The 18,717-nt window shown below is 40.9% G+C and overlaps 1 protein-coding gene across 3 annotated transcripts in view; it reads right to left on the bottom strand.

The window, feature by feature from the left end:
* AMOTL1 (angiomotin like 1) overlaps nucleotides 1-18,717 on the bottom strand; it is a 107,626-nt gene that overhangs the window by 22,306 nt on the left and 66,603 nt on the right. The window lies entirely within an intron of this gene.

Raw genomic sequence — 18,717 nt, 5'->3', positions numbered from 1 at the left:
TCATTCAGCAACAATGAGGGTGATCATGGTTGCTGTCATTTTTTTCATGTGGAAAGCCATGCTGGGGTGCCCTCAGTCCCTACTCTTCATTTCCTGTGCTGATGTCTCTATTCTCATAGCTTACACAAGCAGGATCCTTTGTGTTATGGAATGAGCATTTCTTGTGAAAAAACATTTTTCCGTTATTAAAACATTGCATTTTCTTAAAAAAATATTTTAGAGAAATTATATATATATATATATATATATATATATATATATATGTTCTGCTCAATTTAGAAAATTTTGAAAGAACTTTAAGGTCAAGAATAAGACAGTAGTCACATCAATTACTGTAAACTTTACAACAAATAGGATTGGGCCACTAAAATTAAATAAGGACATTGGTGACATGAAAAAAAATTTCACTAGTAAGAAAATGATTGTGAAATCATCTGACACGCTTCTGTATTTGTGAAAACAAAGCATACATGACTAACTGCAGCAGCAGCAGCACCAACAGTGGGTTGAAATTGAGTTCTGTGTGCATACATCACTCTAACATTTCATACCAATTATGTCAATTCCAGCAATTCACACTAAAACTGGCAGCCGAAGTCAGGAAGTCACACCAGCATTTTTACAACTGGTTGCATTTCTTCATTATTTCTTTCATAGTCACTCATTGATTTAATAGCATATGGTTATGAGACATTAAAGACCTGGGCTCTGAAAACAGCAGACAGAATGCTGCACTAAAGAAACAAAGTCTGGTTATGAATATAAGATATGGAAATTAAAAATCTCGGATGACAAACTCAGAACTTCAGAGTTAGAAGGGATCCCAGGAAACAAACACCCAGTTCTAGGCCCTTCACTTTATGGGTGATGAAAGGAAAACCCAGTAGAGAAGGCTCTTCGGCAAGGTCCCAGTGCCAGCTGGGGCAGAGCCATAGGCTAGAGCCTGGGTCTCCTGAGGTCCCACTATGATGTCCCTTCAGCTTGATCATGCTACCCTTGAATTGTAAAATTATGTTGATGAAATCAGAGGGCGACAGATTGAGTGAATGTTCTGAACGAACAGATGGAGTGAGAGACTTGTCAAGCTACACAGTGGATGTGCATCCCAGAATCAAGAGTATCCCCTGGAAACACAAGGAGACCACCACTGCCTTGACCCAGGATACAGCATTACTTTTAGGTTCTCCATACCTCATTTTAGCAACCCATTGTTTTCTCTCCTTCTCCCTTTCAGTAGCATTTGGAACACTGCCTGTGAAGCCTCCTTCTCAAATCACAGAAAATAGGCAAGGAAGAGGCCTAACAATGGGTGGGTAGCAGGCCATGAGCTCTGTGTTCACCGTCTATGGTCCTGAATGGACTACAGCATTCTACTCTTTCTACTGCCTAAGTCTGCACAGCATCTCAATGGGCCTTGTCCAGCTCTGGGGGCACACACAAGCTACCAAGCAGGCACCCTTAGAGATGTACCACTGTATTTCAGGGTTTCCATGTGGTGATCACTACCAACATAACCATAAAGTTCTTTTTGTTGAGGACTGTCAATCACATACTCTAAGCATAATTCAAGAACAGAAATCACAAATAAAGCTGCTTCTTTTTTAAAATCAATAATCACAATTATTGCTATGTAACGAAGACAACTCTTCAGATACAGTTTTAACAAGTGTTCCTTCCTTCCAAACACACACACACACACACAGAGCCAGCATTTGCTAATTTCTTAAGTGGCAGTACTATACTGTCACTAAAGAAACAGATCTTAAGATCAGAAAGACCTGCATTCAAATCCCAGCTCACCACCTTGCAGTTACAAAGCCTCAGACCAGGTATTTAACCTCTCTGAGCTGCAGTTCCCTCATACGTCCCATGGAAATCCTAACATCTGCTTCTCTGTGTTGCTATGATGACTCTTACTACTGGAGACAGTGCAAAAAGGTATAAAAGGTCTCAGATGTTCAGGACTTCATCTGTTTGGGTTATTAGTGATTCCCTGGGCCCAAAAAGTGCCTGGCTGAATAATATTGTTGAATAAATGAAAAATCTCTATTATGTGTCAAGCTCAGGCATTCAGTACTTCTGTGACTTCCCTACAGCATTGGTTATATGGCTGTTTCACTCCTCCTTTGAGCCCAGTAATCTTTGAGAATCCAAACCTATCCAGTGGCTGACATTGACCAGGGACAACCTCAGCTCCTCCCGGTCTGGACTTCCTGAACCCCATGACATGCATCACAGAACAAAGATGCGGATATCAGTCAAAGGCTCCAAGACCTTGAGCATGCTTCATAGACCTCCGAAATTCATCTCTGTTCCAAGTTTAGTGATTCGGACTTCAGGCTGCAGCAATGTCATTTAATATCATTCATATTAAATTGAAACTCCTTGGTTACTGACAAGAAGCATAGTTCTCAACTATAAAGCTTTACAATTGATGCTTGAAGCAAAAAATTGTAATAAGAGTATCTGTTAATGTTTGTTGAGTGAATACTGTGTTCCAGGAGTGTTCCTTATGATTATTCCTATTAAGTTGTTTCCTTTATTCTAAGTTAACTGTATAAAGTAGACACCATTTTTTTTTTATTTTCCAGCTCAGAAAAATGGCACTGAGAAAGTGAGTGATGCCCACCAGTGGCAAAGGCAGAACCCCTTCTGCATCTCTGGATTGCATGCTCACAAACACAGGCCCAGACTGCCTCTCCTGCACCAGTATACATAGAGTGATGAATGGTAGAACAGAGGGGCCCCACTGCACCCCATTTGCACTCAGTATTGCAAGACTTCAGTGAGCGACAGGTCACATGATGTTTCTCCAAATTCAATCATCACATTCACACGGGTACTCACTTACAAATATTAATTTGTTAAGCATCTGCTGCATGAAGACAGACAAGAGCGTTCTGTAAAAGCATGCTTCTAGAATCAAACTGCCTCGAGTAAGGTCCAGATCTACCGTTTACAGTTTCACGACTTAGGAAGTATTTAAGCATCTTCATGCTTCTTCTTCCCCATCTCCTCCCTTCAAGTAATAGTACAACATGGTGTTGTGCTCTCAGTCTTGCAGGCAGAGAGGGCAGGCCAGAATCAGAGGAGGCAATGTGATAGGTTGCTCTAAGAAACATGCAAGATGCGCTGAGAACACAGGGAGGACATCTCATTCAGGCTGGAGACAAGGGTGAAGGGGTGTCAAGACAATGACCCCACAGGTGGGGGCATTTATGTGCCCAGTTCCTTGGAAGCATGTCATTCTGTGATGTATCAGATCCATTCTAAAAACACCCTTTGGGGAAGAGTTCCATAAGTAAAGCCACCCGCCCCACCCCCCCGACTCCTTCCCAGGAAGGATCCTTCAGTTTCTTACTAGCTAACTACTTGAGATGGAGCTCGAGAAAGACCAGCTTCATGTCAAATTTTTGGGTGGGTTCCAATGTATACCCTGAAAATTCCTAGAATAGGCAAGTTGACACAAGGGAATTCTTGCCCAGAATGGTCTATTTACTCAGCGGATACGAATTACCCTGAACCGCATGGAGCGGGGAGATTTTTAGCCTGTGGCTCTGGTGCTGTTTACACAGAAGGGTGTCTGTTCACACACAGTTTACTTTTGAAACCACAGAGATGGCAAGGGTTTTGCAGCCAGGCCGACCTGGTTGGATTCTGGCACCTTCGCATGCCAGTTCACCTGGAACGTGCGACTTTATCCCTCTGAGATCCAGCTCCTCAGATGAAACGTAACAAGATCTATTTTGCAGGTGTGTTGTTGAGGATTGAAATGACAATCAGTAAAATGCCCATTATGGGACTTGGCACATAACATATTTGACAAATACTTGTTTATGCACAGAGACTTAGCATGTCACAGGCCCTGTGCCAAGAGCTTTATGACAGAATCTCATTTAATAGGAACTCCGCTTGACAAATGACAAAACTCAAGCAAAACAAATCATGATCTTGCTGTGAAGTCACATGTAGTCCTGCTTGTGTCTTCTTGCTTGGAGGAAAGAGCAGAAGTAAATGGAGACCCTAAGTGAGCCTTATCTTGTTTCCTTTCCATCCTACCCTCTCCTTTGGAGTTCTGGGTAAGGTTTAAAGTGGACAGTGTGTTGAAATTGTGATTGTTACCTGAGAATTAGGCTTAATTCATTGGATGCTTCGTAAAAAATGTCAAGGATAGGATTCATCATAGGGAGTTTTATGGTATTCTATGCTGCCCTGCTATTTTTAAATTCAATGTTCTACCTTATGGCTGGAGCTCATGAGAACAGCAAAACTGTAAGCTGACCCTTCTTACATAGGAATTATTTTCTAGACCTTTCCAGATTTGATGTGTATTTTCCTAATCCCCATATAACAGCTGGAGGGATGGAGGAGTCCAGATGCTGCCAGGTGGGCCAAGGGGGGTGAGGTGGGAGGGCAGTGCAGGGCTACGTCATGAGAACGCTTAGCAGATGAAAGGCAGGTATGCTTCTCTTCTTCAAACTGGAACGAGAAATTGATTTACAAGGGGCTGGATTTTAGAGGGTTATGGCCATTCTGGGGTGTGTGTGTGTGTAGGCATTAAAATAGACAAGTCTAATTCTATCAATTCCTAAATGTTCCTACACTGATGTACAACTAGCTCATTGTGGAATCTCATTCTGGACAATCAGTATCTCCTGACATATTTCAAGGAATGTTCTTGATGCCTGGGATATGCTAAGTAGAGATGGAGGGTATAACCCAACAAACCTCCCTTGAAGTGCCAATGACTCAAACCCACATTTTGACTGATGATGCTTCTGAATGAAGAGCTGAAAAGACATTACTGGAGAAGAGACTACAAAGCACAGGTTGGCTTATAGTACTGAACCTTTGCACCATCCAGAGGCCCCAAATGAAATATCTGAAGTTCACTGGAAAAGGGCATCGATGATGTAAATACTTCCTAAACTGGAGGTCTCCATGATACCTTCCAAGTCAATGCTCCAGATCAAGATCCATCTGCTTCAATTCTCCATCCACAAAGACACATCCTTGTGGCAGGCATGATTGCATTACAAGGCTGTCCCATTCTATTTCCTACTCACCATTCCCATTTGACAGCTGATCACAATGGAAGTGCCACTTGATCCAACTCCAATCTATGCATGGCACATGCTTCCATTGAAAGAAACAAGACTAGATTTGAACAGTAATACTGCAATAAGGTGGAGCAATCCACCATGGGGGGAGGGCACGGGGAGGGGATGGGGGAACATCAGAGCCTATGAAACGTTATAAAATGAAATGCAATAAAAAATATATGTAAAAAACAAAAAAGTCTCTCATTTGAGAATTTCTAAGTGGGAGGAGCCTGGGGAGGAGGTGATACTGATATGGACAGGCTAAGTAATCATATTTCCAACATGTGGTTGAGGAGAAGGGATGATATTCAGAGACAAAACAGATTCTCAAATACAGACTATCACTTGATTCGCAGGTTGCCAGTGTTGGCTCCTTACTTTGGAACACCTGCCTGAACTTTCTGCCTGCAGGCTCCATTAAACATGTATACAAGGCACTGAAGTCAGCTCAAGCAAGCTTTTTCGGTTTGTTTGAAATCAGAAAATTAAAGTCCCTTCTCATCTTTCTTTAGAACAGACTTGGTAGTCTGGAAATGCTTTCGGATGAGGTGGATCAATCCCAAGAGCATGAACTCTGGCAACTAGAACCTTTCCCACAATGCCGGTGCGTGGACACCATGAAGAACATCTGATTTCTCTTTTCTTGAGGATCTCCAGGCTCCAAGTTCCCTGATGCCTTGCTTTACACAACTGAACAGATGCTGGAGGGATTATCACCCAAGGACCCACTACAGTGTATGGGGTAACTGAAGAATCAGATCCATCTGGAAGTCCTTATTGACACTGTTGAGGTGTTTGCAATTGGAAAAACAACAGGAGGGCATCTCCCCTGCCTTTACTAGTATCTGTAAAACTATTTCTGCCTCAAAATAGTCTATACTCAGCGGGCCTCTTAACCCTGCCTGCATCTACCCAACTCAGTTTGAGGGCCAGACCAAAGAACCGCAAAAGGGACCTCCAAAATATAATTCAAAACAGTTCTGTTTACAACATGTAAGCATGAAATACTCATTCAAGGTTTATTTGCTATAAAACAACATGAAAAGTGATCTATTTTTTTATATAAAGATTTATTATTATTGGAAAGCCGGATATACAGAGAGGAGGAGAGACAGAGAGGAAGATCTTCCATCCGATGATTCACTCCCCAAGTGACCGCAACGGCCTGTGCTGTGCTGATCCAAACCCAGGAACCTGGAACCTCCTCTGGGTCTCCCACACGGGTACAGGGTCCCAAAACCTTGGGCCATCCTCGACTGCTTTCCCAGGCCACAAGCAGGGAGCTGGATGGGAAGTGGAGCTGCTGGGATTAGAACCGGCGCCCATATGGGATCCCGGGGCGTTCAAGGCGAGGACTTTTAGCCGCTAGCCCACGCTGCCGGGCCCCTGATCTATTTTTTAAAAGCCATTCTCATTAATTAGCAAATGGGGTGAAGAGGTGGTGGTACAGCAAGCTAATGCTCTGCTTGCAGAATCAGCATCTCATATGGATATAGGTCTGTGTCCCAGCTGCTCTATTTTCATTCCAGTTCCCTACGGTCTGAGAAAGTAGCTGAGGATGGCTCAAGTCCTTTTGCCTCTGCATCTATGTGGGAGATCTGGAAGAAGTTCCTGGCTCCTGAGTTCTGTTGGGCTAAGTACTAACTCCTGTGCTGTTTGGGGAGTGAACCAGAAGATGGAAGATCTTCCTCTTTCTCTGTAACTCTGCCTTTCAAATAAAAATGAATAAATACATATATTTTTAAAAAAAAAATTGATAAAGGAAAAAAAAATACATGGTGTTGCCTCCATGGGCCACTAGCATGGTTTTTGTTATTATTGTTGTCTTTCTTAAATTTGCTGACAAATTTTATCAGATAGGAATCTGGTTATTTCAGAAAAGGGTCTTCAGATCCATGCCTTTCCTGAACTCCTCTGCATGTTGTCATGGTTCAAACTGCTAAATAGAGACCTAGGATTGTAAATGGGAGGTTCAGGAGCTAGACTACGAGATGCAGGCCCATTCTGGGTTTGTTTTAAATACCCGAGAGGGTAAATGAGTTAAATGCGTCCTGTAATAGCAGAATTAGGATGAGTTCAAACCCACCTCTGCTCTACTGAGATCCCGAGGTGGGTGGGAGCGTGCTGGTGGAGAAGGGAAGACAGGGACGCAAGGTTTTGGATACTGTCTGAAGCTGTCCAAAAGGTTATGAGCTGGATGCTTGGTTCCCAAGATGGTGGTGTTGAGGTGGCATTTTGTCACACAACAGAAAACAGACTCAGACACGGGCCATGTGGAAGGAGTAGTTTTGAAAACTTATCTCCTGTTTCAAGTAGGGATTTCTTCAGCTACTGTGCATTTTACAGGGATTCCCAAATGTGCTGCTTTTTGAGCCACAATTCTGAATCTGAAGGCTCTGTTCCAGACATTACTAAAGAGATAGATACATGTGGACATGGCTGGTGTTGAATTACATCAGTGAAATCTTTTGGGTAGATTAATATGGGAAAATGAAGGAAAGTCTAAAGGGTGAAAGATTTTTTAAGTTAAAAATTTCTCTTCTACAAAAAGCAGCAAAATTCCTCCAAAATAGTAATTAGTTTGCAAGACCTACTCTAAGAGCCATGGGCTTCTTCTCCAACTTGTCTGAGGGGGAAATGGGGGGGAGGTAGTTTTCTGGTGAGTCTTCACTATTTTTCCTTTGCCTTCTAGGTCCAGAGGCTCACCTCTTTTAGTCTTACTCTTTGCACTGGACTTAGTTTATGGGCTGACCATTCTTCATAGCACACCTAAATTCTAGTTCTGAAGAATTTAAGCACCTAAAATGCTGGTGCTATGGTATAGAGACTTAGCTGCCACTTGCATCCCATATCCAAGTTTTGGTTTGAGTCCCAGTTGCTTTGCTTATGATCCAGCTTCCTACCAATGTGCACAGAAGGTAGTAAAAAATGGTCCAAGTTTTTGGGCCTCCTGTCACCCATATAGGAGGCCAGGAGGTTCTTTCTTTTTGGCTTCAGCTTGGCCTGGACCTATCTTTGCAGTTATTTGTGGAGTGAATCAGGGGATGTTAAATTTCTACTTTTGTCTTTCTTTCCTTCTTTCTATCTCTCTACCTTTCAGATATATAAATAAATCTTTAAAAAATCTAAGATAGTTCAAATGTTTTCTATGATGAGATATGACAAATTTAGACAACAGCTTATTGAGTAAGTTGCCACTGGTACATGATTCAATTTTAATTCAGTCCTTAAAAGGTTAGATACCACATGTTTGCCTTAATTTAAGATGATATGATGTTATGTATAACATGTTATGTATGCTATATGCTGTGTATAAACTAAAATTGAAATGTCAATGAGGTGGTCACAGAATGTGGTTAAGAACTCACATTTATTTTTAACATATTGGTTACTCATTACTATATCAATTAATTCCATAATGATGTAAATTTTTGCTGATGGTATGTTGGAGCTTTTAATTGATCGGGATGATATTCTGCTGGCTCTATCTTCAAACCAGAGAGGGTATACCTAAGAAGCTGTTGAACTTGACTGGACAATAAGATGCTGGACTCTATGTTTGGTATGTGCTTGCAATGATGGAATCTCAACTGAACTTGAACTGTGGTTATGCAACAAGGTGGAGGAATCCACCATGGGGGGAGGGGAGGGGAGAATCCCAGTATCTATGAAACTGTGTCACATAATACAATGTAATTAATGAATAAATTAAAAAAATTTAAGAATGATCCAATAGCTTTTAAAGAGCTATCATTATACAATAATAAAGCCTAACCACAGGATCTTCTACTGATCTAATATAAGAATACATTTTGGGGCCCGGCGGCATGGCCTAGTGGCTAAAGTCCTCGCCTTGAAAGCCCCAAGATCCCATATGGGCACCGGTTCTAATCCCAGCAGCTCCACTTCCCATCCAGCTCCCTGCTTGTGGCTTGGGAAAGCAGTTGAGGACGGCCCAATGCATTGGGACCCTGCACCCGCATGGGAGACCTGGAAGAGGTTCCAGGTTCCCGGCATCGGATTGGCACGCACCGGCTGTTGCGGCTCACTTGGGGAGTGAAACATCGGATGGAATATCTTCCTCTCTGTCTCTCTTCCTCTCTGTATATCTGACTTTGTAATAAAATGAATAAATCTTTAAAAAAAAAGAATACATTTTGGTCCTAACATACTAAGCACATTTTAATGCCATACATACGTTGCTTGTGATATCTGGTCCCATAGTGAATCTGAAGCACCCAAACTAAAATATCTCAGACATAATTTAGTAAAATATTTATGAGAAAATCTATAAAAGTTCTCTTACATACTATTTTCTAAAATCGTCATTTTTTCATGTTGTAATTCAAAAATCATATTCACAAAGTTAAGTATATTTCAGTTTTCTTTTTCTTTTACGAGTTTCTTTTTTACATATGTGGCTAACAAATTTGCTTGCCTGAGTCTACTCATTCACCCAGCTTGACTTTCAAATGTTCTGTTCAGTCTTTCACTATACTTTTTACTTGGAATAAAAATTTATTATTTCTATATCTCTGATGGTGGAACAATGCATTAAACAATAGTTGAACAATGCCACATGGAGGATGAAAAAGGCGTTGAGTTTTGACTATACAGATGTCCTTTACTCAGTTCTGCATTCTGCGATTTTCCTCGGTTTCAAATCACTCATGGTAAACTGAAGTCTGAAAATATTAGTTGGAGAATTCCAGACATAAACAAGGCACTCATTTTCAATTGCACATGATCTGAAAGGGATAATAAAATCTGACACGCTCTCCCTGTGGGATGGTGTGAATCATCCCTGTGTCCAGGGCATCCACACTGTGTATGTGACTGCACATGTTAGTCACTCAGTAGCTGGCTCCGTGGCAGTATCAAAATGCTTGTATTCAAGTATCTCAAAATAAGGGCTAAATGTTGGCATTTAGGATCTACCAAAGAGAAGCCATCAAGTGCTCCCTCGAAGCAAAAAGGTGGAAGTTTCTGATAGACAACTATGTAAAGGAAAATACATAGTTCATACAGCGTGACGTACTACCCAAGGGTTTAGGCGGTCTCGGGGGTGCTAAAGCTCCATTCCTGCAGCTATATGTATTGTGTATTCACCAGTCAATTACAAACCAAGCCCAAAGATTTAAACTTTCAATCACAACCAAACGAATTCTTTTTGCCTTTTGCTTCCTTAATATAAAAAGAGAAACAGATACTTCTGTTTCTAGATATGGCAAAGAGATACCCTGCCAGATGACTTGGCTCTTCTTGTAGAAAATGACCATACAACCCAGACACAGCATAAAGAGTTATTACCTGAAGGGACTCAAGCATGAACACAAGCATGCAGCATCTGGGGTTGGGGAGCGACAGCCCCTCAGAGGGCTGAGAGCCATGAAAGCCTACCATCTCTGTCGAGGCCACGGCGGTTATCATACAAGTACTGCCTCCCCATGTGCACTTCAAATGTGTAGATATGCAAATATGACCATAATGAAAAGCAACACAGGTACATTTAGGTATGGTTGTTTTAAAGAAAGCATTAAGCCATTGTTATAAAATCATGCTTTTAAATGGCTATTTCAAGTGGCAGAGAGGGCTTAACACCAAAGCCTGGCTCAAAGATCAATAGAAGTCTAAGATAGGGAAACGGTTCTGTCTGGGGCAAGAAATGATTAACCCCAGGACTGATCAAGGAGACAGCAATGCGCTATCTGCAATTACATGTTCTCCCTTCCTGTAACTTCTGCATCCCCTTCCACTGTCAGTTTTGTGCCTTGCTTTAAAAAGACCTTTTTTTTTCTTCCTCTTCTTTCAACAAACCATAGTCTTTGTAAGCAAAAAGAAAATTAGTAACAGATGCAAGCTTATTTTTAATGGTCTAGGACCAAACTTTCTAAACTTAAGACAAACATTTTGCCCCCTCAAAGTTCTCTGATTCCATTAAGATGCAGCTGCAGGCTCACACTACAATTTGTGGATCAAAAATAGTTTCAAAAACTAATTGTAAGAAACCACACTACAGAGTTATTCATTGTATTCTGCTTAGCCTTGTTTGTTATCCAGAGAACAAGCTGTTTTGATCTCAAAGACATTTTTTAAAAAAACCCACTTTCTGTTTTCAGACTTGAAGCACCATTCTGATCTCCATAAAACTTAGAACTTGGGGCGGTTGGAGAGGAGGATCTGAAGAGGATATATTGAATTATTTAACACAGCCTTTTTATTATTATGATGTTCTGGCTCAAAGATAGATGTGGAAATCAGATGCACAGAATGTTAATTCCAGCAGTTAGAATCCACTTGTGAAGATCTGAAAACATTACCATTAAGTCACAGTGTTGGGATAGTATGCAATGAAATAAGAAGAAATCCTTTTGAAAGAAGAAAGAAATAAACAAGAAAAAGAAGGTATCAGTTTTTTTTTATGGTTTTATCATTAAACACTCATGGAGCCTCCTGCAGAGCCCGGAGCCTCATTTGGTGTTTCAATCACATGGATGCTGTACAAATGAGTTCTGACATCCTGGGGTCCATCTCTGCCACCTTTCACCATCTAGCCTCTTTCCATTGCCCCTGGTCCCTAGGAGGGGATTCCCCATGACAACTCAGCATGAATTTAGGCTTCAGGGTTAGGGTGATCTGGATTCAAAATTGATAGTCTATACCTACAAATGCATAATAATCTATGACCATCTCTTCCTTGTGCCTCAGTTTTCTCATCTGCAAATATCTGTAATACTTACCTTGGGGTTTGAAGACAATATGCCTCTAAAAACCAGCATAGTGCTTGGCTCACAGAGTTGTCAATTAGTGTTGGTAGCTGTACAGTTATTACATAACTACACTGAATCAGGACTTGAGGGATAAACAGCAGGGAGGCAAACTTGCAACTCCACCCAAGGCCAACAGATCAACAGTCTCTTGGCACTGGCATTCATACCAGTCATTAGCTGGTTCCTTACTGAGCTCTGGTTCAGAAGAAATGTACACTGCTAGTGCCCAGACGATGACTTTTAAGGTTTTCTTCAAAGTTAGTGCCCACGTGCAGAGTTGTAAGTTGTTTAGGAATTTAGGGCACCACTGAGAAAAGCACCCCTAAATCTCAAGCAGCTAACCAACAACCACAGCAAATCACAGGGCTAGTTCTGTCACACCTATCTCCATAGTTACTTAATTTTGGATCCTCATTGGTTAACTAAGATTTTTGTGTGCAGTTCTATGCATCTCAGTTTTTCTGAAATGACAACCATGCTACGCTGATAAAAGATTAAGAAGGAAAATAACAATCTTATCCTCATTTGTAAACCAGGAAAACTGTAACGCAGACCTAGAGAATATGTCCCAAATTTTTTTTTATGTTGCATCTTCCTTCAATATGTTCTGTTCCAAAGGTTCCTTTTTCCTCTTCCCCTTCAAGAGCTGAATTCAGCAAACTATAACCTCCAGAACAGATTCGGCCCAGGCTTGTTTTTGTAAACAGGGTGTTTTGGAACACAGTCACACCCATTTGTTTATGAATCGTCTACAGTGGCTTTGGGGCTGCAGGGGTGGAACTGCGTGTAGCCCTCAAAGGCTGAAATATTTATCCTTTGGTCCTTAACTAAAGAGTTTGCTGACCCACGACCTGGAACACAGTTATAGTCCACCATAAATAGACTATAAACTGCCTATTGGAATAAATGATCATGATCATTTCTGTGGACATCTGAAAAACACAACTGTCTCTGAGTGCCAGGTATAGTTGTAGAAATAGAAGGAGACATCAAAAAGTCCATAAAAATGGAGTTAAAAGATATTTATCTTGATGTAAAAATTTTCAAAATCATAAATATGAGTACAACAAATCAGAACTACAATGATGAGCATGACAGACAAGGTCTTGACCTTACAAAGTTCAATAAGGGAAAACAGAAAATGGTTACCCAGTTACTTAAGTATAGCTGTGATGAGTGCTTACCAAGGAAAATGTGCAAGGGGTTGGACAGTATATGAAAGAGTGAAGTATGTATTTCAGGCAGTATTCCCTAGGCATTGCCACTGTTCAACGTGGACTTCCCCACTCTGAATCATCAGAGGAATCAAGGACTCCCTGCGCCAAAAACATGCAAATAGACTCCAATCTGCTTTTTCGGTCTGTACTTATTCCATCAAACCATCTAGCAGCATGGACTGTAAAATACATAGATACTTGACTTTACAACACTATAGCAGAAATACCAGGTAATAAATAGTCTTAAAACAAACAACATTAAAATCACAGCCTACACTCACTTGTCAGACCCCACACATCCACATATGACCAAGAGGCACTTCTTCTATTAGTCATTCTTCAAGCAAAGAGAATTACGGCCCCATCTGAACTTCAACTGAGTGGCATGGGTTTTCACACTCAGGAGGGATGATCTGATGGAACACAAACAGATGCCCTGCAGACTGTGTATGCTTCTGGCTGTCGTGCAGATTTGCAGCTTCTCAGTGCTGCCTGTCAAGGTTGATCAAGTGGGTTGAAGCACTCGTATGCTCTGCTTTCCAACTGAATGTCGCCCTCGCCCCCCACCATGAAATCTGGCAGAATTTTCCACAGAAAGTGGAAGAGTGTTGAAACAGATGTGAAGGGGCAGGAAGAACTGCCACAGAAAAGATGGGATTTTCTGAAGTCGTCTTCACTTTTCCCATCACTGGGATGAACAGCTGGTTCAAGAATGTAATTTCTAGAATTGCATATCTCTACTAAAATAGGATCACATTTAAGGACAATCAGTTGATTTAGGTCAAAACCATTTTCTGGATCAAAATGGTGTGACTTAGGCAAGATCACCATGAAGAGCCCCTTCCCTTTTGCCCTTAGTGCTAATCTGTGGTATCTCATAAGGTCAACAGATCGGCTAGAGTGAGCATCTGGTCACTGCTACACAAATTTTTATATGCCACAACCAACTTTGATCTCTAATATAGTCACAATGGAGAAAAATGAGTCAGGAAGTGTGGGGACATTTGGTTTAGCAGTTAAGTCAATGGTTGGGACACGCATATCTCCATACTAGAGTGTCTGGCTTTGCATTCCAGCTCCACTCCTCATTCCAGTTTGCTGCTAATGCAAACCACAGAAGGCAGAGGTGATGGCTCAAGTAAATGGATTCTTGCCACTCATGTGGGAGACCTGACTCCTAACTTCAGCCTGGCTTAGCGCTAGCTGTTGCAGGTATCTGGGGAGTGAACCAGCAGATGGGAGTTCTGCTTGTATCTGACTTACTCTCAAATAAAATAAAACATGAAAAGAGGAGTCAGAAAAATCCTAAAATGGATCATATTACTACTAGTTTTCTTGAGAAATACAACTGTTATTAATAATGAAAGATTTCCTCATTCAGATACTCCTCACTTGAAAAAGAAGGCAAAAAGACAGAAAATGTTTTAAAATTGCTTCTACTATAGTTGCTATTTTCAAATAATAATTTCACATACAGCCTTGAAATATTACATGATAACCTGTTATATCTCTCGACACAACTGCAGACACCAAGTTAAAACTTTTTCATATAGATGCTGAGAAAACAGAATTTCAAACCTATTGTTTCTAGGATTTTCTTCTTTTATTCATTCCCTAAACAGACATTTATTGAGTGTCACATTCATAAAGATGCAAGGTGTTTTAGTGATAAATGAGGATTCACACTGGCAAAGAATGCCAATAGTCCTCCCATCCAGTGGAGGAGACTCACGCAAATAAATTACACAGACTGGAAAAGAAGTGCTGTAGCAAGAGCTTCACGCCAATGAGTCGCATCAGGAGCTGCAAGCACCGGGAGGCTCACCAAGGAGGAGGTAAACCAGTAGGCCCGTGTGGGACAGCAGCTCAGACTCTTTCCTAATGAACTTGTATAGAAACCCACAGCATCCAAAGCAATGAGATGTAATAGGGATTCTGAATATTCTCCTTTGTGGTTCACTCTAGATCTTATAGAAATATATATTTTTTCCTTTAGATAATAATTTTAGTCTCTTTTGTGCTCTATGGAAGACTCAGAACTAAAACATTTAAAGTGGTATTTAAGGGTAAGAAGATGATATATAGCATAAGATGAATACATTGAAAATGGCAAATTATTGTTATTCTGAAAAAAATGTTTCACACATTTAAAAATGTATTTGAAAGACAAAGAGAGACATCCTGCTTCACTGGTTTATTCTTCAGTGCCTGTAATTGCCAGAATCCTGGAATCCCGTCTGTCGCTCATGTGGTTGGTAGGGGCCCAAGCATTTGCTCTCCTAGATGCATTAGCAGAAAGCGAGATTGGAAGTGAAGCTGCTAGGACTTAAACTGGTGCTCATCTGGGGGGCCAGTGTCATAGCCAAAAGCTTAACCCACTGCATAACAGCTGCCCCTTCCTGATTTTTTTCTGCTAAGTTTTAAACTCAAGAGAATTTTAAAGGAAATTAAGTACATGTCATTCTTACTGTTTATGCTCATCACTCATCAACGTATTGCTTTAAGCAAGTCACTGAATGTCCAAGAAACTGTTTTTAGATTATAAGTGGCTGAGAGCCACATCAAATAATAGCCAGAATAAGCTTCACATAAGTGGAAGTTTGATCAAATATGCTGAACCTGGAATACATAGAAAATTCCAAAGGAACAGAGGTAAGCTCTTGCGCATCCTTCAGTCATGACTTGGTTATATCCTAGAATAACACAAGCATGCCAGAGTTCATCAGGACCCACTCAATCCGAGAACATAACAAAACCCCAACACATCTATTTTAAAATCCAATAAAGTGAAATCACACTTCTACCAGTCTTGTTTCCTCGCACCTAATATGTTATTTTTGGCTTACTGGCTAAAGCTTGGAGGAATTCTGCAGCGTTATCAGTTTTCAGAAAGAAACTCTTAGAAACTTTCAATGACTGGGAAGACACAGTTAAGAATAATGAGACATTCTTTGGGGCTTCACTTTTAGCACACAGTAACCTGCCTCTGATGCACATGCTTGAGTGTGCGTGTGTGTATATACACACATATTACAAGCAAAGGAAAAACAGGAACCCCGGTCAAGTTAGAGCACAAAGAAGCCTTTGTTTAACACAGGCAGACCAACAGGAATTGGAGAGAGGTCCTGATTCTCAGGAGCAATTTGATTTTGACATTACTATTCCATAAGTTGTAAAAACATTTGGAAAAACAAACACACACCACAAAAATCAGAAGTTCTCCAAAGAAAATGTCAGAACATCACAAAATGATAGGGGGATCAAGGTCGTCAAATTCCTAAGCACTTAATTACCAAAGATTTTCATTACAAATGTTGTGACTGAGAGTAACGCAATAGATCTGTTCAATGTCCGTTTTAACCTTTAGAACCAAGTGGTTACTAGCAAGACAGTCTACCAAAGTCTGCATCAGGCTCCAACTTCAGAGCAGAACTCAGTTAAAAAAAAACAACTACCCTAGGAAACAGAGAAATTAAACATGAGCTGGTAAGAACTTCTTACCCTCATTAACTGACAGAGCCTTTATTTGCGCAGTGAGAGCTGTTGTGTGTTCTTAAACCTGCATTTTTAGCTTCAGTGAGAACATCCAGCACAAGCTGAGCCCACAATTCTCTGCTTCCTCCTCCCCACTGACTCCTTCATTGCTCAAGGTGGTTGTCAGAAACCTCACAATTAGCCTACAGCTCCCTAGCACTTATTATTCAGAGATGCAACTACTTCTGTTTTTATCTCAACCAAGTCCCCAAAATTCTTCTAATAAGTCCCTAAAACTCATGTAAAAAGGTGCCTCCCCTAACTAGGTGTTTGCACCTATTTCCAATACCAGGCACTTTGGAAGAATACACAGGGAATGGAACACATTGGTTAACTAAGAATATCTGTACTTCCCAGCCAAAACAGCAGCCCTACAGAATATCAGCTACAAGGCCTTCTGAGTACCTCTCTGCCTAATGTCAGATCTGCTCATTGAACTGTGTACAGGCCAGAGCGTGCGATGACTAAACATGCTCAGATCTTGACTTGTCATCTGGCCCCAATCTGCTCCTCTTGCATTCTGTCAGTAAAGGGTGATAGCTCATCTCATCTGGTTGCTCTAGCAACATTTTTCTCTCTCACTTCCTTTCTCTACCTCTTTCTCTGCCAGTGGACAACTGATCACCACGTCTTGCTAATTTGTGACTTGCTCATCTGTCCTCTACTCCTCATCACTGCTTCTACTATCTTAGGCTAGCACTTGTATCTCTTGTCCAGACACCAGCACACCTGCTAATTAGTCTCTTTCCCTCTAAGTCAGTCCTTCATGAATCTCTTTTTGCATCCGAAGCTAGCTACAACATTTGTTAACAGTGAGATCATTCTTTTTAAAATTTTGATGACTATTACTACAATCTTGGCATGTACAAAGTATCTCTAAGTAGGACATAAAACCTAGAAGGCATAAATATGTTACTTTTTAAAACCTTCTGAAGATAAACAACATATTAATTACTTAAAATAACTGGGAAAATATAAACAGTATACATGGTCGGGGACATGCTAATTACTATACTAAGAGTTCCTACAACTCACCAAGAAATTGAAGTTCGAAATAACAGCTTGAGTTCACACCAGATGAGAAAAAGAGAATGTAAGTGAACATAAAGCTGTGAGGAAGGCACAATTCTCGCAAACACTGGTTTTGGGAGCGCTGATTAGACAGCATGGCTACTAAAGCTGCTTCAAATGTCTAGATTGAATTACATTACACTTCAACACCTGGATACACCATTTGAAAAATGCCTCTGGTCTCTCTCATTTATGCCTTTAGAGCACAGAGAAGCACGCTGGCATAGATCAAATCATCCCCTTTAAAGCTGGATGGGCCTTTGGGCCTGATCATTAATGTTTCCACTTTGAGCCAGAGGGTTAAAGTCTTCAGGAATTCTTCTGTGCCACACAACAGCAATGCTGTTCTTCCATCAGCATTGGTCTGGGCTGGGAGGCCAAAGCAAACAGCATCAGGTTGAATCACTTTTTCCGTTCTGACCTGAACTGAGTGGCCAAATCATATCTGACAAAAAGGCAGGGCCTCAGCGCAGTGTGCACAGGTGACCTGCTGATGCAGCTGCCACAAGAGCATCTACCTACACATGAGGTCTTCCAAAACAAACTTGACACTAAAGTCCTACACACACAGGTGGAGGACTCGGCTTTAGAATGGAAGCTCAGGTGAGAAGGTGAGTCTGTTGCACCATAAGACGAGAAGCATTTTGTTAGTATTCCCACGTTTTTATGTGAATCTGAAAGACAGGCCAATTACATATTGCAAGATTATGTCTATTTGCCAAAAATAAAATTTTAAACAATAAAATTGGGACTGACAATGGAATGAAGTCATGAGTAAATTTATGAGAAACAAGAAGTTAAATCCAACAAAATGGTATTGGATATTAGAAAGTGCAACAAATCATTTCCTGGCTTTTAAAATGTAGGGCTGCACTGAGGAACACACATAACAGAATACCACCCGTGCAAGAGGGACACACAGAGAGCAAAGTCAGTACTCAATGTTTCAAATTGTATTTATTTTGAGAATGCTTACTCCTAACATTATTAAGAATTATCACATTGGGGCATGAATCCTATTTT

This window comes from Ochotona princeps, chromosome 4 (assembly GCF_030435755.1).
Source record: "Ochotona princeps isolate mOchPri1 chromosome 4, mOchPri1.hap1, whole genome shotgun sequence".
NCBI classification, from domain to species: domain Eukaryota; kingdom Metazoa; phylum Chordata; class Mammalia; order Lagomorpha; family Ochotonidae; genus Ochotona; species Ochotona princeps.
The sequence above is the reverse complement of the archived record's forward strand: the minus strand, read 5'-3'. Positions and strand labels throughout refer to the sequence as shown.